Source organism: Topomyia yanbarensis, chromosome 2 (genome assembly GCF_030247195.1).
Source record: "Topomyia yanbarensis strain Yona2022 chromosome 2, ASM3024719v1, whole genome shotgun sequence".
NCBI classification, from domain to species: Eukaryota; Metazoa; Arthropoda; class Insecta; order Diptera; family Culicidae; genus Topomyia; species Topomyia yanbarensis.
In genome coordinates, this window is record NC_080671.1 from 25,884,459 (window position 1) to 25,904,119 (window position 19,661).

General features: G+C 38.4%; 1 protein-coding gene and 1 pseudogene across 11 annotated transcripts in view; one reads left to right on the forward strand and one right to left on the reverse strand.

Moving 5' to 3' along the window:
* The window catches only part of LOC131678825 (stress-activated protein kinase JNK), a 324,602-nt gene that overhangs the window by 136,861 nt on the left and 168,080 nt on the right, over nucleotides 1-19,661 (forward strand). The window lies entirely within an intron of this gene.
* The window catches only part of LOC131679366 (folliculin-interacting protein 2-like), an 85,162-nt pseudogene continuing 82,406 nt past the window's right edge, over nucleotides 16,906-19,661 (reverse strand).

Genomic DNA, 19,661 nt, shown 5'->3' on the forward strand with positions numbered 1-19,661 from the left:
CTATGGCGAAAAAGGACTTAATATAAATCGTTCAAATTTTAACCACAGAAAATCATACACTTCTTTAGTCTTTTGTGAAATTTCGGTGAAAATATCTCATTTCTGAACGGCATTATGATGTTTTATATTTACGTTTTGAAGATTCATCAAACCCAAAATTGATAGTATTTGACCAAGTCACAGAAGATTGAATCAAATGAGTCAGACAGAATTTTTTTCTCAGATTTTGTTTCGCGCGATTTCCTTTGATTTTGGGGACCATTCATAAATTACGTAACGCTTTTAGGGGGGGGGGGGGTGCAACAAGTTGTGACATGTTGTGCCATAGGGGGGAGGGGGAGTTAGCTAGATCGTTACGTAACATGTTTTCAACGGAGGAAAAAATAATTTTTCTTGGAATTTGTTACGTAATAGGGGAGGGGGGGATGGAGAAATGTGTGACAATTTGTTACATGGGGGGAGGGGGGAGTCAATTTTGGGCAATTTTTGCGTTACGTAATTTATGAATGGTCCCTTGTTGATAATAATTACCATCACACACTATGCTGTTATAAGCACTTTGACTATTTCAAAATCTTCAAAACATTTTAAGGTAAGCGCTCACGCCAAAGAAGACACAAATTTATTTCATTTTATCATAAAAGACAAAAATATAATGAAAACTCCACATGGATATTTCCGAAACCCCCACCCCTTTCCATGGACAAGCGTGGACTTTCTCGTAACCCCTACCCTCCCCTAAATGGATGGCCCCATAGTCGAAAGCGACAGTAAATAAGTTTAGAAACGGAGAATCTTTTCATACAGCCAATAATTTAAAAAGCACTGCATGCATGACCAAATATTTTTGACCATGTTTTAGCTATAGTCGTTGTATTCGACTAATCCGCTACAGCTATAGCAATGTATACACGACCAATAACTATTGTTTAGAAAGACGACCTCAAATGTACGTGTTTTTTGTAATGGGTCATTGGACGAGTGGTAGACCTATTACCTTCCATCTCCAGAGGTGAAAATGTGTACACCTGTGGATATAAAAAATATATGCATCAATAAATGCAAAAAAAATACTTCACTAAAATTTTGCCGGTCGGTAGTAGACGGCATGTATACACACATAAACAGGCACTAGTAAAGATATTGCCATCAAACTTTCTTGTTAAATTTTTTTGCGCGAATACTGCTATTTCACAAATGTTTACACTTAACAAGTAACAGATAATATTTCTTCAGTTTAGTCGCATTCATGTTTCGATTCCTGACGTATAGTTTCTTATATGATAGATTAAAATTGCCCTTGCCGTTGAGACAAAATCATTATGTCTGTATGTTTCAGTGGTATTTGTGATTTTTAAAGTGCATTAATGAAGTCTCATTCAAATCAATCGAGGAATATCGATTTGGATACATTTGTAAAGCCAAAACATATGAGAATAAAGAGAATCGACGGGGCTACTGGTGTTGAACCAAAACTGTATCTGGTTTTCCTAGCCTTTGCATCGAGCATATCTTTAAATCAATTCACTGATCGATTTGTTTTCTTTCAGGATTTTCATTTGAATGGAAGCTGTATTTTTTATGCTTAACATCTCAATTTTCTAAACAGAACTTTGGTGAAATCAATGCCTTTTCTGTAGCTATTTTCTATTTGCAAAACCCTTCGCTTACGGTCTAGCTATTAAAGTAAAAAAACATTAATCGATTCATGGGTAGCAGAGAAATCATGCGCACCGCAAGCGCCATAATAAATAAATGGTTCGGGACAACGATCGGCAAACGAATCATTTTAACATGAAAACAATTAAATACTTAAAAAATTCCGACAAGAATCTACATTTTACGGTATATAACCCATTGTGCTGTGAACCAGTTGAAACAATATTATTGACAATTACCTTCTCCAAAAGTTTGCCGATCTAGATATTTACTACTGAATTTCTTTTGAACAACATAAGTCTTTTGAAAAAAGCTTAGAAAATATTTTTCCAGAATTCCCGAATCCCGAGAACAAGAAAACATAAATTTCCTGGAGCCCCGGGATTACCTGGAAAAAATTCCCGGGATAAAAACTCTAGTCCCCGCTACAGGAAAATACTATTGCTATTGGCTTCATGCAAACTTATACCCGACCCATAGAACGCGAGATGGAACTGTTAGTAATGGTGATTTTGAAGATCAAACTTACGGAAGTGTTCCATTCTTAACTCCATCATACGCGTAAAGTGGTACTGAAAACGGTCAGAAATTTAACCGAGGCAGAAAGCTTCTGTGTGAAGAACAACATGCAACACGACGTCGACAACATTAAAGCCAAGATCCTCGCGTATATGGATGGTGATAAAATAGAAGTGAACTTACACGATTTAGTACCAATCGAATTACAGGAAAGTCAAATCTGTTACGACTGATATTTTTAGGAACATTTTCCCTGGCATTATCAACTGCATTCGCATGATAAAAGTGCTGCTGATCCAACCTATTCATTTCTACCTAACCTTCAAATGTAACTTAGTCAATGCGTTACCTATGATCAAATCCTGGTCACATACTCTAGTCAGACTCAGACACACGGTGCACTGTGGAAACACATGCGCCAAATCTGCTTAGGCAAACCTACATCTATCAATATCTGCTGCTAAGCCACAGACAAGTGTCTCCATCCCAATTGCCAGGTGTCTGCGGCCAAGTAATAAACAAAAAGAAGACGACTACACCATAATTACACAGAAACTCAAAAAGCGACAGAAAATTCCCAACAATGAAAAAATTAGTTTGTATCGCGGGAAATCATCGTTTTCTTGTTCAAACAAGTTATTAATATTGTGGTATCTTATGACAAGTGTCAATTAACACTTTTCAAGGAAAACGATTTTTAAGACTTGAGATTGAATAAATATAAATATTGTATAAATACCAGATAAGCCGTGTAGTGTCGGTAGTGGTTGTTTCAACCGGCTAAGAATAACACTACGGACTACCTGTTTCAGTGGTAAAAATCTACCAAACAGGGAACCCCAATTCCATAGTGTCATGCGACCCGTGCTATGGGTAAAATTGTTGAGGGGGTTTAAAACATTCTCAATGGCGAACGGAGCCTGGGAAAAGTCGGGCGAACTCCCCAGTATGCTGCATTACGCAGCGGAACGTTCACTCTACACACCGATTTTTTTCACCGATGATCCACTTAATTTTGCCGAATTTTTGTTGGCTGGGGGTTTGCAGAGACTCTCGGCTGATGGTACTTCGGTGAAGTTTTGTTGAGTTTCGATTATCAAATTTCGATGTGTACAGATGAACCTGCCCAGAGGCCGTGTGGTATCCGGCCTAGAATTGAGCCACTGGAGTCCTGCTGCCATGTCGTAGGAGGCGACTGAAAGTAGGAGACCCTAAGTCAAGGTGTAGTTCCGTGCCGAGGACTTAATGATTGGAGGGTCTAAAATATGCCAGTCGCGCACGGAGCATTTTGGGTTTTGCCCTTGCTGTGTTATGCGAATCTCTGACACAGTGGACCATTATTTTCTTCGCAAATCGTGGGAATCAAATGATCATGTCCCATTTAAACCTGATATGGCTCGCTAAATGCGTTAACATCCCAACTCGCTTGGTGTCCTCTAGTTGTTGTGCAATTTGTGTTGGAGATGAAATGTACAGTTCTCTAATCAAAAATGGTTAGAATAGCACAAGTCAATCTCCAACATAAACGTACAGCAACTATGAATTTATCTCGACTCATGCAGGAAGGTAAAGCTTCCATAGCATTGGTTCAAGAACCGTATTTCCATAAAGGAAACTTCTATTTTGGAAAGTTACTTAACACTGCCTTCATTGCTTACAACAAGACAGGCATGACTAACCCACGTGAAATGCCTCGTGCTTGCATTCTTGCAAATAAGGCTATTGACGCGTGTCTCATATCGGAGCTCACAACTCGCGATATCTGTGTTGTCACAGTTACATTGACTGTCGGAAACGTAGACAAAAAATATATATATTGTTCAGCATACCTACCGCATAACGAATCATCTCCTTCTGATGATTTCAAAAGCGTTGTATCATATTGTAGCAGAAATGGGCTTCCGCTCATTATCGGCAGTGATGCGAATGCTCATCACATCATTTGGGGCAGCTCAGACATCAATCTGAGAGGCTCTGAACTGATGGAGTACATAAGTAGTACAAATCTCCATATTCTGAATGTGGGAAACCGACCAACTTTTGCGAGGTCTGGGAGGGAGGAGGTGTTAGACATAACACTTTGCTCTGATAGAATTTTGCATGAACTGGGAAATTGGCAGGTTCCAAATGAAACTGAACCGTCTCTATCCGATCATAAATATATATTTTTCGAGCATTTTGATGTCACCTTCAATGTGGTGACCTATCGTAATCCTAAATCTACAAACTGGGACCTCTTTTTGGAAAACTTGGCGACTAAATTTCATGGATATTTTCCAACAATTAGTCAACTAGACGACTTAGATGACGTCGTGGATACGACAAATTCATTCATATTAGCATCCTACGAAGAAGCTTGTCCACTTCGTACTGTTAAATCGACTAGGGGAACCCCTTGGTGGAGGGCTGAGCTTGAAAGAATGAAGAAAGTTATGAGAAGAGCTTGGAATCGGCGTCAGCGTGATGACTCCAGGGCTTTCAGGTCAGCTCGTAGTGCATATAAGAAATGTCTTAGATCTGCAGAACGGGCTGGCTGGCAAAGCCTATGCACTAATGTCTCTAGTCTGAACGAGGCTAGCAGATTAAATAAAATTCTCTCCAAATCGAATGATTTTCAGATGAACTCCTTGAAAACCAGAGATGGTGTTTATGTGACGGACGAAAAAGATGTTCTTAATTGTCTCTTCGACACACACTTTCCAGGCTGTATCGATCCGGAGTTGATCAACGTTCACAGATCTCATTCTGGTGATTCGGACTCGTGGGCGTTAGCACGCACATTGGTTTCCACTGAATCGGTCAAGTGGGCAGTTGACAGCTTTGCTCCATACAAATCACCCGGAAAAGATGGGATACTTCCCGTGCTACTGCAAAAGGGATTTGATATTCTTAAACATGTCTTGAAAAAGATTTTGCTTTCCAGTCTTGCTACCGGGTATATCCCGAAAGCATGGCGAGAAATAACTGTTAGATTTATTCCCAAAGGGGGGCGCTCAAGCTATGAAGAAGCCAAGAGTTTTAGGCCAATCAGCTTAAGTTCTTTTCTTCTGAAAGCTTTGGAACGGATAATCGATCATCACATCAGGAACGTTAGTTTAGTTGAATATCCACTGCACAAAATGCAACATGCATATCAGTGTGGGAAATCCACGATCACTCTGCTTCACGATGTTGTTTACAACATTGAGAAAGCCTTCTCGCTCAAGCAATCTAGCTTGGGTGTATTCCTAGATATTGAGGGTGCTTTTGACAATGTGTCCTTCCAGTCTATTCTGGAAGCGACGCGCGGTCATGGGATACCTGCATGTATCTCAGGTTGGATAAACGCAATGCTTAGTAACCGCATGCTTTGCTCGTCACTGCGACAGGCTGAGATACGGAAGTTGAGTATTTGCGGTTGTCCTCAGGGCGGCGTTCTGTCACCTTTGTTATGGAACTTAGTAGCTGACGGCTTGTTGAAGAAACTCAATGAGCTTGGATTTCCAACCTACGGGTTTGCTGACGATTACCAAATACTAATTACTGGATTTTGCATCGGAACAATCTTTGACTTGATGCAACAGGCATTAAGAGCTGTCGAACAGTGGTGTCGACAAGTTAAACTATCAGTTAACCCAAGCAAAACTTCAATGGTTCTTTTCACGAAGAAGCGAATAACAACCGGGGTTCGTCCCTTGCAGTTCTTTGATTCTGAGCTACTGTGTGCGGATCAAGTCAAATACGTTGGAGTCATATTGGATTCCAAACTGAATTGGTCTGCTCACATTGAGTTCAGAGTCAAGAAAGCGTGCATGGCCTTCGGGCAGTGCAGACGAACTTTTGGAAAGACCTGGGGTCTCAAACCTAAATACATCTATTGGATTTACACGACAATTGTACGTCCAATACTGTCATACGGATGCCTTGTGTGGTGGCAGAGGGGAGAGGTGGTGACAGTCCAGTCAAAGCTAAACCATCTGCAAAGAATGGCGCTCATGGCGTTGACTGGTGCTTTCACCACGACTCCGACTGCTGCTCTTGAGGCACTTCTAAATATCAAACCATTACACATACACTTAAAACAAGAAGCACTATCATGTGCATACAGACTGCAGGTTACTGGGCTTTGGAACAGTAATCATGTTGATCTTGCTACCAGTCATACACGATTGTGGTCACAAATGGTTACATGGGGTGAAGATATTCTTGCTCCCAGCGATATTACACTCACTTGTAGTTTTCCTTACAGGACATTCCATGTGAAGATTCCCTCTCGAGAGGAGTGGTTGTCTGGCTTTATGGAAAGACAACAACAAACGCAAGTAGTCTGTTACACTGACGGTTCTCTGATGGAGGGACGTGCTGGTGCTGGTGTCTACTGTCGTGAAATGAGATTGGAACAATCTCACTCACTAGGTAGATATTGTACTGTATTCCAAGCAGAAATCTTTGCGATTATGTGCGGGGTGCAATCGGCCCTTCAACTGAGTTTGTCCGGCAGAGTTATAAACTTCTGCTCCGATAGTCAGGCTGCAATCAAGGCCCTTAGCTCAGACAAATCCCGGTCCAAGCTAGTGATCGCGTGCCGAACCCAAATCGAAGAACTAAGCATTGTCAACACTATCTACCTTGTCTGGGTGCCCGGACATTGCGGTATTACTGGAAATGAATGGGCTGACGAATTGGCCAGGGCAGGTTCAGCGATTGACTTCGTTGGTCCTGAGCCCGCCCTGCCAATTTCGACAAGTTGGATAAGGGAAAAAATACGGTCCTGGGCTTTGTCCGAGCACCGCAATTATTGGAGAAATCTACAAACGTGTCGCCAAACAAAGGCGTTTCTAGAACAACCATGCCCAGTGGTTTCGAAAAATCTCTTACATTTTTCGAAGCTCCACTGCGGCATGCTGACCAGGGCTTTAACCGGCCACTGCAAACTCAATTATCACATGGCAACTATTCAGCGCGCTGAGTCTTTTTCATGTGATCTTTGTGAATCCGACTACGGAACCTCATATCATCTGATATGCAACTGTCCAGCGGTAGCGCAATTGCGATTTCGAGTCTTCAGCCGTCCTTATATAGACGAAACCATGTTTGGTCGACTGAAACTCAGAGACATACTAAAGTTTCTTATCCAATGTGGTAAAGAGCTTTAGGCTTATTCGCAGGCAAGTTGAACTACTTGTGAGTTTAACTTACCTGTTGTTTATTTTTGTTTTGTGCTGTTATTTTTCCCACCCTTCCAATTCTACTTCCCCACTCCTCCTTGTCCTTTCCTTCCACTCAGGAAATGATGAAAACACACGGCAAGGCACAAATCCCCGACTATGTACGGGGAACGTGCCATTTGAGCCAATATATTCTGATTCCTGATTCCTGAATAAATATAAATATTGTATAAATACCATTATTCCCATGTTTTACATTTCTTATAAAAGAAATGTATAGAATTCGCTCAAACTTTCAAGATTTTTTCCGAGGCCCGGAGGGCCGAGTCTTATATACCAATCGACTCAGCTCGACGATTTGGGACAATGTCTGTGTGTGTGTGTGTGTGTGTGTGTGTGTCTGTGTGTGTGTATGTAACGGACAAATTCTCATTCGTGTTTCTCAGCAATGGCTGAACCGATCTTATCCAAACCAATTTTAAATGAAAGAACTAAAAAACAGTATGAACGCCATCAATTGTTTTTGATTCTGATGTTTAGTTTCCAAGATATGAATGTTTGAACGCGTAAAAATGGCGTTTTTTGCAGTTTTTTTGAATTATCTGCCGAAATTGACAATATAGATTAACAATTTATATGTTTTTAGACAGCTTTAACGAATACCTTTCGAACAAGCTATAGATTGTTGAAATCGGACTATTATCAAAAGAGATATTTAACATTAAATGCGGACGAAAGATTTTTATCATTTCCCATTGCCAGAAATATGACCAAAAACATGTAATCTATTATTAACGCCAAAACGGCTTATTTTAGGTCAATAGTATCTTCGGAGAATTTAATGGAGGAAATATGCCCTTTCTTTTGGTATTATGCTTTTGCTGATTAATCGCCCTATGAGTGAGATATTTTCACAAATTTTCTTGGAAGTGATTATATCGAAATGATGCCTTCTACAAATTTGTAGCTCTTACTTTTGCGAATAACTTTACTGAAGACTTCAAATATCTATTTTGAATACTTTAAAAGTTATGGCTTGTTGTTTATGGATTACTCTTTGTCGCCTATTTATTGCTCAATATAGAAATAATCCATTGAAATAAGCCAAACATTATTTCGACAAATCGAATTTTGTATTTCATTTTTCTATCTACAACCGCTAGAAATAATCACCGCACCGAACACTTCCAAGTTGTCTGGAAGGAACTTGATAACTTATCAGTGCAAAAATGTTCATTTGTGCGAACCTTCTGACTGCAATTTTTCTAACTAATGACCATCGGATCGATCTGAAACATATCGGAAAATGAAAAGCCAAATAAATAACTCCAAGCAACGGCGTAGCCCAGAAAAGGTTTTGGGGTTTAACACCATACAACCCCCCCCCCCCACAACACCCAAAAAAATATTGGATTGAAGTTGAAAATTTATTGATGCAGACTGATTTAATTCAATATTACAATAACAATTATCTGATCCGTAGATTGATAACCTGTTGTTGTAAACATCATGAGGACTTTTGATAAATTGTCGGAATGGGGTCCTGATATGTACCTGTTCTATTGGTCTTCATTTCACAGTTGTCTAATAGCATCAATATCAAATTCCTGCCTGAAAACATTCCAATAGAAAATTACAGAGTTCTGTAATCAATCATAGTCCTCAGATTTATTTTCAAATTGATCTCGTTTTTGTAGAGATGTACTGTAATAAGAGTCTTTATTTAATAGGAAGAGAGGTTAAAATTGATTTAATGTCTATGAAACATAGAACTGCTCACCAAAAAAATGCATAACTTTCAACATTTGCCAAAAATGTTTTTGCCTTTCTCATTCACTCTAAAATTCGTCAATTTAATCCCGACCCGGAGGGCCGAGTGTCATATGTCAATCGACTGAGTTCGTCGAGATCGGAAAATGTCTGTGTGTGTATGTATGTGTGTATATGGAAAAAATGTGACCTCTGTTTCTCAGAGATGGCTAGACCGATTTGCACAAAGTTAGTCTCAAATGAAAGGTACAACCTTCCCATCGGCTGCTATTGAATTTTTTATTGATTGGACTTCCGGTTCCGGAGTTACGAGTTGAAGAGTGCAACCACACAGCAAATTCCCATATAAACTGAAATGAAAAATTTTCAAAATCAAATTTGTATTTTGACTTTTTTTGGACTTTGGTACATTTTTGTCTTTCTCATATAGAAAGGTTATGCAATCACTCTAAAAATCGTCAATCATACCGGCCCGGAGGGAGTATGCAGTGAGGGGTAGGTACTTTAAAATTAAAACTAGTTTAAAATTTCTTAACAAGTTGAAAATTTTCGGCAGGATCTGGAGCTCCCGGACCTTTCTCCATGATCCGCCCCTGGTTTCAAGCGACGTTTCAGCATCACATAGTATCTCAAGATCGTGGCTGTCGATCCATTGTATGTATGTGCAAATCGTACTGAACATGTAATATTCATTTCCACCATTGTATTGAACATAACCAGCCATGGAAACGTAGTCTGGACAAATGAGACAAGCACAATTGCACCACTAGGTGGATTAAGACAGGTTTTTTTGGGAATGCGTCGAGTTGAGACGAAAACGTAATATGATTAATAACGAGGATAACACTTTCCGAATGTAGAGAGAAATTTATGAAAAATAACGATTTCCATTCGATTCTAGCAGGTTCTGATCGATTTTGATAAGCATTTGATTTTTGTTGTATGACCAATTATACACACCTAGAAATAATAGTGTAATTTTACGTCTCCTGACCATGACATATACGAGCATTAGGGCATCGCAAAAAAAATTTTTTTTTGAATTCTCGAAGGCCCCCCCTCTCATATTGTGACAAATGTCAAAGTAAGCTCAGATGCTAAATTTCATATCATTTGGACAATTTTAGACCCCCGCCCACTTCGCTTGAAATTTTTTGAAATTGGTACTATGGGAAAATATGGAGTAAAAACACATTAAATACAATAACTTTAGAAGTAGCGATCAGAAAATTACAATTTATACCTCCTTTGAAAGGAAATAATTTTAGTATTTGAATAAAGATATATTTGTTTCTAGAAAAATACGGGAAAGTGGGGTACTGGGTCATTTTGGCCCCAAAATCCCCTATTTTTAATGATTTTTCTGCTCCGTGATGCAAATCATACATATTTTGTAGTTTTTCTAATGTGAAAAAATCTCAGAAATCGAACGAAACCCTTTTGACCTTAGTCCGAATACGAGAAGTTGGGGTTAAATGGCCTTTTGTCATTCATATTAAACTTCATCATTTTCTCGTGAATATATCTCTATTATTCTTCACTAAATTTTCATAAACTATACCTTGTTGAACTTGGAAAATCCTTAGAATTATAACAAAAATAGATTCGTTACCGGTAAAATTCAGGAACATTAAATTATCTGACATATAGTGTCGATTTCACATTTTTATCATAAAATCGCACGTATTAACTCCATTTAACAACAAAATTCTTATTTGATTTACTACTTTTAGTGTAAAATTTGCTTAGGGATCACATGAGAAAAGTTTCATTCCTGGAAAAATAGGGGAAGTTGAGGTATTAGGACAAATAATGAAAAAATGAGATTTGTAGAGTAAATATCAAAAAGTTTGATGTTTCTGAATTTTACCTTTAACGTTTTTATTTTTGTTTTATTCCACAGAATTTTACACGTTCAATAAGTTACATTTTATGAAAATTGATTGAAGAATAATAGAGATATATGCATGAGAAAATGATAAAATTTAATATGACTGACAAAAAGCCCTATAACCCCAACTTCTCGTATTCGGACTAAGGTCAAAAGGGTTTCGTTCGATTTCTGAGATTTTTTCACATTAGAAAAACTACAAAATATGTATGATTTGCATCACGGAGCAGAAAAATCATTAAAAATAGGGGATTTTGGGGCCAAAATGACCCAGTACCCCACTTTCCCGTATTCTTTTAGAAACAAATATATCTTTATTCAAATACTAAAATTATTTCCTTTCAAAAGAGGTATAATTTGTAATTTTTTGATTGCTACTTCCAAAGTTATTGCATTTAATGTGTTTTTCCTCCATATTTTCCCATAGTACCAATTTCAAAAAATTTCAAGCGAAGTGGGCGGGGGTCTAAAATTGTCCAAATGATGTGAAATTTGGCATCTGAGCTTACTTTGACATTTGTCACAATATGAGAGGGGGGGCCTTTGAGAATTCAAAAAAAATTGTTTTTTGCAATGCCCTAACGAGCATCAAAAATGACTTAGTTTTACGTTTGATTTTAATTTTACATGACGTTTAATTTCGTAAATCATGTAAAATTACTCCACATACAGCGTTTGTTCTGAATGGTAGGAAGTGTAATTTTATGTCATTGCGCATGTAAAGTATATGCAGCATGTAAAATTAAACGGAACACGGTAATGTTTCGTCATTTCGTGAATTACTAGTTGTTGAATTGTGTCATGTTTGTAATTACGTCAACGATAAAATTCAGATTTTTTTGGTGTGTATGTATAGGTCAAATGTTTAAAATCAGTAATTTAAGGTCAAGATTGCATCATTTTGAAACCGCCAACTTCGGAGGTTTAGTATCTTCGATGAGTTTTACAAACGTTAAACAGCGCATCATTTGATAAAATAATTTTGACGGAATATCGTCCAAGAAGTATTTATGGTGATTTTTCTCAGGTTAATATTCATGACTACAATAAAGTCTCAACAAATTCGCTAGACACGAACTCTGTTACTATTTTCTGAAAAATTAATTCTGCATAATTTTAAAACTTCAAAAATTACGGTTTCGGAATTATGCCGTTTGGACAGTATGATCGATTTTCACCAAACCCCCACCAAACCGAATTTCTGGCTACGCCGCTGACTTCAAGTAAGTAGAAACAAAGTCGTTCTACACTCGTTCACAAGAAACTTCTTCGAATGCTGAATATCTATTATAATACATTGAAACCCTGATTTTATCAGCCAAATATGTTTGATGGGCTCTAGCAGACGAACAAGACTGAATTCGAGTAAATCCTTTCTTGAGCATGTTTTCCTTATCATGAAGATGGAAATATGCAAAAATAAAAAGTTCATCATAATCAGAAATAGTTATCAGACTACATCAAGGGACGGAAAGAATATTTTAACAGCTTCAGTTTATTATAAAGAAAAAAAAATTGCCCGATTTAGTCAATGTCCCCATTTTGTCAGCCTAAAATACACCATGAGACTGATAAAAATGGGTCTTTATTGTATGTATTATTCACTGTGTTTCACATTAATAGGTACATTTCATTTTTGGGGATTTTTTATTGTATCGAACTACAACAATTTTTAGGTAATTTTCAAGGGGTTTTTTATAGACTTCTTCCAAAATTTGGCGAACCTATTCCAATTCGTATACCAATTAATTGGTATACTTAAGGGTTAATATGTTGCAGATAGAGAAAATACTGAAATTTTCAGCTTTTTTCTTACACAATATTACGAAAGATTATTAAACAATTTTTCTTAATAAGTTTGTGAAAATTATAAACTATTTGAAATTTTTTAATAGTATAATTTTTTTTATTTAACCGTGATTTTTTAATAAATAGTGACCATCGCTTCACAATTGCTGAACTGAAAATTATGGAATAGAAATTAATTTTTAGTATTCTTTACTTTACTCGCCGCGCAGATAGCTCTGAATTAGACCCGCTGGTGCCCTAAGACGATTTCGCTAGATTTTCAGTGCACTGTGCACACAGTGCATTAACGCAAGTGACGGAAGGTTATCAAAAAGTTTCGTGAAAATGAAAATTCCAGTAATGATGATGATTTTCCCACACGGTTCGTTTTCGAGAGGTTTTTATTTGTTCTTTGGCATTAGGATTAGCGATAATAATTCAAATCAAGGATACTACTAGGAAGTCACCTTTAGAAAAAGTCGATGTCGAAGTAAAATTTGGAACTATGCACGCATGCACTTCAGAGATGGCGTGATATCCGGAGCTGCGATTTCATTTCAACCCTTTTTTGTGAAAATGGCGATACTTACAAATGTAAACATAAGGCTTTTTTCATACATGCGAATGAGGGCTTTGAAACGCAACCAATTAACCTAAAAATTTTGATTCTACGATATTGCTTTCTTAAACTACAGCAAAAAATACAACGGGCGAAACTGTATTTTTGTTTGTTTATTTAAAGTTTCGCCCTCCACGCTCCATGCAAACAAACAGGGCGATACTTTTTTTGCTAGCAGTTTAGAAGCGAAACTGTCATTTTCGTATTTTTTAGGATTATCAAGCTGATATCAGCTGTAAATAGAAACAATGATCGCTATTGAAAAAAAACCCGGACGAAATCGGTGGTGTAGAACTGTAGTTATTGTAAAAAAACGTAAGGACGATACTTCAATGCTGATAGGTGGGACCGAAAAAGTAAACAATCGCCAAAGGGTAAAGTATAAACTTCAAATCGATTAAAAAAAAATGCGATTTTTTTGGCTCAGTACAATATATAACCCCTTTAGGAAAATTCAGTTTTCCCACCACAATTTAGATATTTTATTAACAGAGCATTAACAATAATTCGTAGCTATGTCTATTTTATGGGCCATTTTTTCGCTTCCCATTGATTTGATTTGAGATTTCTAGCACTGATGTTGTCCTATGCTGATTTGAGCGATTCTCTGAGTCCTGCCACTTTCCCATGTAGTATGTGTTATCAAAAACATCGCGAAGCATCAAGTTCTAAATGTTCTCAAACGATATAATATCCGAAGAAAGTGATAAGAGTTATAAGAAATGTCTCATCACACTGTTAGGTGGATTAAAAGCGTTTTTTTCAATATTTCTGCTGTATCAAAAATAACAGGTTACAAAAGAATGATATTGAAACTTAAAATTTCTAAACTTTTCTATTTTATTCGGGAAAATACAACGAATAAAAATTAAATTTGGTTTTTCATGATTAAAATTTTCCTCCTTAAAAATCAACAGAAACTTTATAAATTCAGTTTGATAAGTTCAAACCAACACCAAATTGGCACCAGTTAAACACTAAATCCAAAAAGTGACACGTCTCGCGTGAACTGCTTGGATTTAATGTCTAACTGGCGCACATTTGGTGCTGGCTTGGACTTATCTAGCTGACCCCAAGTTGGTGTTAGTTACTGAAGAGGCAAATCCGAAATAACAAAAACCCAATCTATCAATTTTTAGACAGTATCACGGAAAAAAACTGTTCATAAATCCATGAACAATTTTGTGAACTCAACCGTTTACGAAAATTGTGACCAAATTCCTGAAATTATGAAAAATAAATCCGATATGTTTAAGGTTCGATAGACAGAAGAAGTTATTTCGACCTGGTACACTTTGGTGTCGGCAAGGGACGACAACAAAACATGGAATGTATAACGTAGCAGGGAAACTGAAACGAGCACTTCGTTTCACGAAGTGAAATATGGCTTTTTGTCACGGATTTCTGACACAAATATTTATTTTGAGTGAAATGTCCGACGTTTCGAACGAGTATTCATTCATCTTCAGGGTAGACTGTAGGTTTGAACATAAATAGTTGAAGATTTGACATAATACAAACATGGTGCAAATTTACTCACAACGGCTACAAATATTTTCTTTGTAATATTGAGATTATTTCCATAAACGGTACATACCAATTTATATGGAAACAGTTATCATTAATTTGAACAAATTTTATTTTGGAAGTTGTTAAACTTATACAAATCAGATTAGACATTGGAATATTTCAGGTTTGGAACAGTTCGTATACACGTACAAATGAAAAGAGGAGAAACAAAATAGGAGCTGTGACAGATGCTCTGAGCACGTACGGAGAGAGAGAGTGTGTGACTAATGTGGCTCATGGTTAATGCGTGGGAGAGTGTAACAAACCAGAATATGCTGAATTCAAGTTATGTGAATCAGTTCTGAAATTGATTGTTGAATTGTCTGTGAAAATCTGACACATTTCCAGAATTTATAATGCAATAATTTTGTTGCCCTGATCCATAATTTGAATTTTGGTCAGATCAAAATTATGATCGTTTTCAATCATATCAACCATCAACGTTGTATTTTTGTACTCATCCGTTTTGCCTTTAGTTTGGTCCAAGTCGGATAGTTTGAATTTTTGGTTTCGTTGTATTAATGAACCCTGCCCAGATAACCGTTGTTTGAACTGTTATGTCGTTAGCCCTATGTAAGAACTCTCACAGTTCGAACATGGAATACGATAAATAACATTGCGTCGCAAAAGTTTGGAAATCTGATCTTACAATCTCGAAAAAAGTGATGCGTGTCTATAACTGTTTCCATGTAAATTTCTATGTGCTTTTTAGTGTACAACAACCGTTTGTGGAAACTAACTAATTATGCTCAAACATTTAGTTTACCCTGAAGATGAAAAGAAAACAGAACGAAACGTCGGCTATTTGTCGCAAAATAAATATTTTTGCAAGGATCCATGATCAAAAAAACTATCCTTCATTTCGGGAATGTATAATTTTCAAACAGGAGTTTTTTCATACCTAGCCTCCATTCATAGTCATCTAATGGGCGGTTCTAACAACGCAATAATATACTCGTTCACCGGGTGAATAGTACACAACACTCATGGGCAAATAATTACTATTTTTTTACATTTTACGGCATTATATTGTAACCCGAGACAGTTGGAGCCGGAGCCTAAATCAATATTCAGCGGATGGCTTCAGCGCCACTCCCGAAGGAGACCATTCGCCTTGTTCGGTTTGCCCAGCTATTGAGACCCCTCCTACGGGCGGGTACTATTTGTTTCTGAGTACTGGCTCCAGAATGGTCCAACTGGACTCAGGTACCTTGATTACCAGTCTGAAAACATTCGCTAGAAATCAACAACAGTAACAAAGAAGGCCTCAGACCGGTATAATTGATTAGCTCTAACGCTTTTTATCATCACGGGCAAAGATCTACTCAAACACAAGGTCCCCAATCGTGGCCGATTTAGGAAGGGTGGAGTCGAAGGAAAAAGGAGTCAACTCTGCTCGTTAAAAACGGAAACGACCGACAATCGTGAAACTACCTATACCAGAAAATACCAAAAAATAGTTTACTGCAAAAAAACTGTTTAATCACTTCAACTCATAATTTGCTTACAAAAAAAATATTTATTTCACATTTCGGGTCTCGAACCCAGGCCTTCCAACTTGCTAGCTAATTTCCTCGCAGCGCGCTAACCAACATGGTCACTGCCTATCCTGTCTCTCTCCCTTCCCAAAGCATATCAAAAAATCTAACTACCTAACGTGGTGTTCATCCGAAAATGAGTGGCTCAACTTACGGTGCGTGCATATACAGTCGGCGTGTTTGCGTGTAATACAGCGATTTCATCGCTGACCTAGGATTTTCACGGGGTGGGAAAAATATAACCGCCGAACAAAAAAACTGATAATCGGGTTTCGAACCCGGGCTTTTTGAGCTTGTCACGAAAACGCTGTGACTTAGCTCACTGAACCGGCATTTGCGGTTTTAAACAAAATTGATCATGCGCATGTCAAAAAAAAGGAAGTGAGTACTCACACTACCATGGTTTTACGTGGGTCGCTCGAGGATCCTGTCCGCTGGAGATGCTGATCCGGTTGCCACAAACGATTTGCCCGGTGGTTTGCTGGCAGAGTCTGACCTGATGGAGGTCACTGCATTACATGTTTCCCACGTGGGTTGATCGATAGTCGGTGCCCAGCAACTGTACGTATACTGGCAACGACGCCGCTCCCTAGCTAGCGCGAATTTGGCGGTCGTCGCTCTTCCGGATGGTTCACCGGGAACTTTGTAGCTAGATGGCGGGGTCAGAAGCGGTTGATGACGGATGATGATCGGTGTGACGGGAAGCTGCAGCTTCAAACCTGCACGAAAAACACGCATCCAACGACAAGTTGGAATTAGGACACGCACTGCACTGGCCACCATTTGCACCTTATCTTAATTCGGGAATACCGACTCTAAACTTCTGCTTTGATATGCGGGAAGCCACTTAACTTGTACGAGTTAGAACTGGGAAGGGAAAACTAATTACTGGCAAAACTGATATAGAGAATCTCACGATTTTTATCTTTACCTATAAAACCACACCGAGGCGCGAGAAAAAAACTAAACCACTCCTGCCTCTTCCACGATCCAGAACAAAGTGAAAAATCAGATCTTTGGAGTCCTCAGTTTAAAGCATGAGTCATATCTTCGTGACCGGAACTACGCAATCGTTCACGAAATTACGCAAGTTTCCCCGAAGCCTTTTTGTATACGGCTTCAATTTCTTTTGAATATCCCCAGACCTCGATACTCTACCACCAACTCCCGGGTGCTGCCGAATGGCTTTCAAATCCCAGGGACAAATAGTTTCCCCTCCACTATAGCTTATTCTGCGGTTAAAGGTCGCAGAAAGGGTTATCTCAAAGCGGGGCGACGCCTGCGTCGCGACCACCCGCCAAAAGTAACTCGGCTCCAACCACGACTGGATCCGGTGGGTGCTCAACCACTCATCTGACAGTTCATTCGAAGGAACTCCAACCAACCACTCACTCTCATTCACATTTCGGGAGAAATTACAGAAGCTTTTACCCATGCTGAGCGGACCAGTTATTCGAGGGGCCGCTCGATATTATTTACATTCATATCGTAGTACTACAATATTCAACATTGTTGCGATCAGATAGCATAACAATCTAGTTGTTTTGTTCAGTACAGCAGTAGATTTCCACATTCATACACTGGGAAGCTATTCCAGTAGAAAAAATTGGAACGGGACTCCTGTATGGAAAAGTTAAAAGTACTTTACTACAAATTCATCCACTTAATTTTGGTCAGATTTAGTGCACCCAATGCTGCACTGTGCACTCAACCACCACGTGAAGCAGGTGATTGGATGGGTAGGGCATACAATATCACATCCACAGCTCTACCGGTCTGGACAAGAAAATGTGATGAAAACCTTCCTTATGTTTAATGTTTATAACATGTTATGAGCAGCCACCAGTTTTCCAATCAATTTATTTGAACTGTAGTTAATGCAGTAGTTGAACGCGCCCAAGCTAAAGTCTACAAAATTCACTAAACCACATAGTTCTGAATCCTAATATGCATTATTGTAAAAATAGTCCTATCAAATTTGAAAACCATTGATTTTAAAGACAAAGACATTCCTCCTACGCTTCACAATCACTAAAGGAATATTAAAAACTAAAACCTGTCCAAGTACACGTGTCATTCACAGCTGGCATTCACGTTAAATTTTCCCACTCAATAAACCCTCACCTAACAAGAGTTGCTTTATCCGTTATAGCAACTTACAAAGATCATTAACAGTACTTAAATACATCTGCTAGGTACGTGAAACCAGCAATAAACGTAAATCAACTCCCAATATGGTGAACCTTGTTAATTGTGTATTTACGCCTAGCAATCCCATACTCATATTATGTCGTAAAATTTTCTAAATTTATCGTTTTCGCATTAGCCAGAAGCTGCCACTATCACACTCCTGTGCTAGTGACAGCCGGTAGTACATAAAGACACGAACGCCCACACACACACACACAGACAAGGATTAAATCGTTCAACGCGAATCATAACAGGATTCGGACTGTTGTTCCTGAACCAATCCACACACAACTTGGACGAGCTTCACTTGCGACCCATGCTCAAACTGCTGCTACCAGGAGGTTGTTGTTTGTCACATGTGCCAAGCCCAGTGTAGAGAATCGTGTCGTTCGCTTAGCAATTCACAATAACACGCTTCATGAAGTTATTGATTTTTCATAATCCTCTGCCTTCGGCTTGGAAACGTCTCGCACGCTTCACGAGGCTAACCTGTTCCACATCCCGTATAGTGGAATCCAGGAATAGAAGACGATCTAATATTTTCCCATAACCTCGACGGATTCGGTCTCGTTGGGTTCAAAGTAGTTAACGTAAAATCATTCAACGGAATCCATCGGAACACCTTACCATCCGGTCGGTAACACGGTGCGCTCCTTCGTCTGAATATGTTACTTTGTATTAATAGGTTCCTATTTATACCTATTCAAACAGGAACATACTTTCATTTTTGCCAATCATCATTCCCTGCAGGTTGGGATTGCCTCGGCTGTGTGCTGTTCTGATGCTGATTTTATCTACCATGTTGTAACGGTATCAGACGAAACACAGTTAGGGGTAGCAGACGGGATTTCTTAGCTGAGTTTGCATATTTTCCAATGGAGCTTTGTGTTGAGTGAAATAGTGATTTTGAAAGCAGAGCAAATTTACAGGTTTCAAGTAATGCTATAATGTACTCTGAAAATACCGGTTTA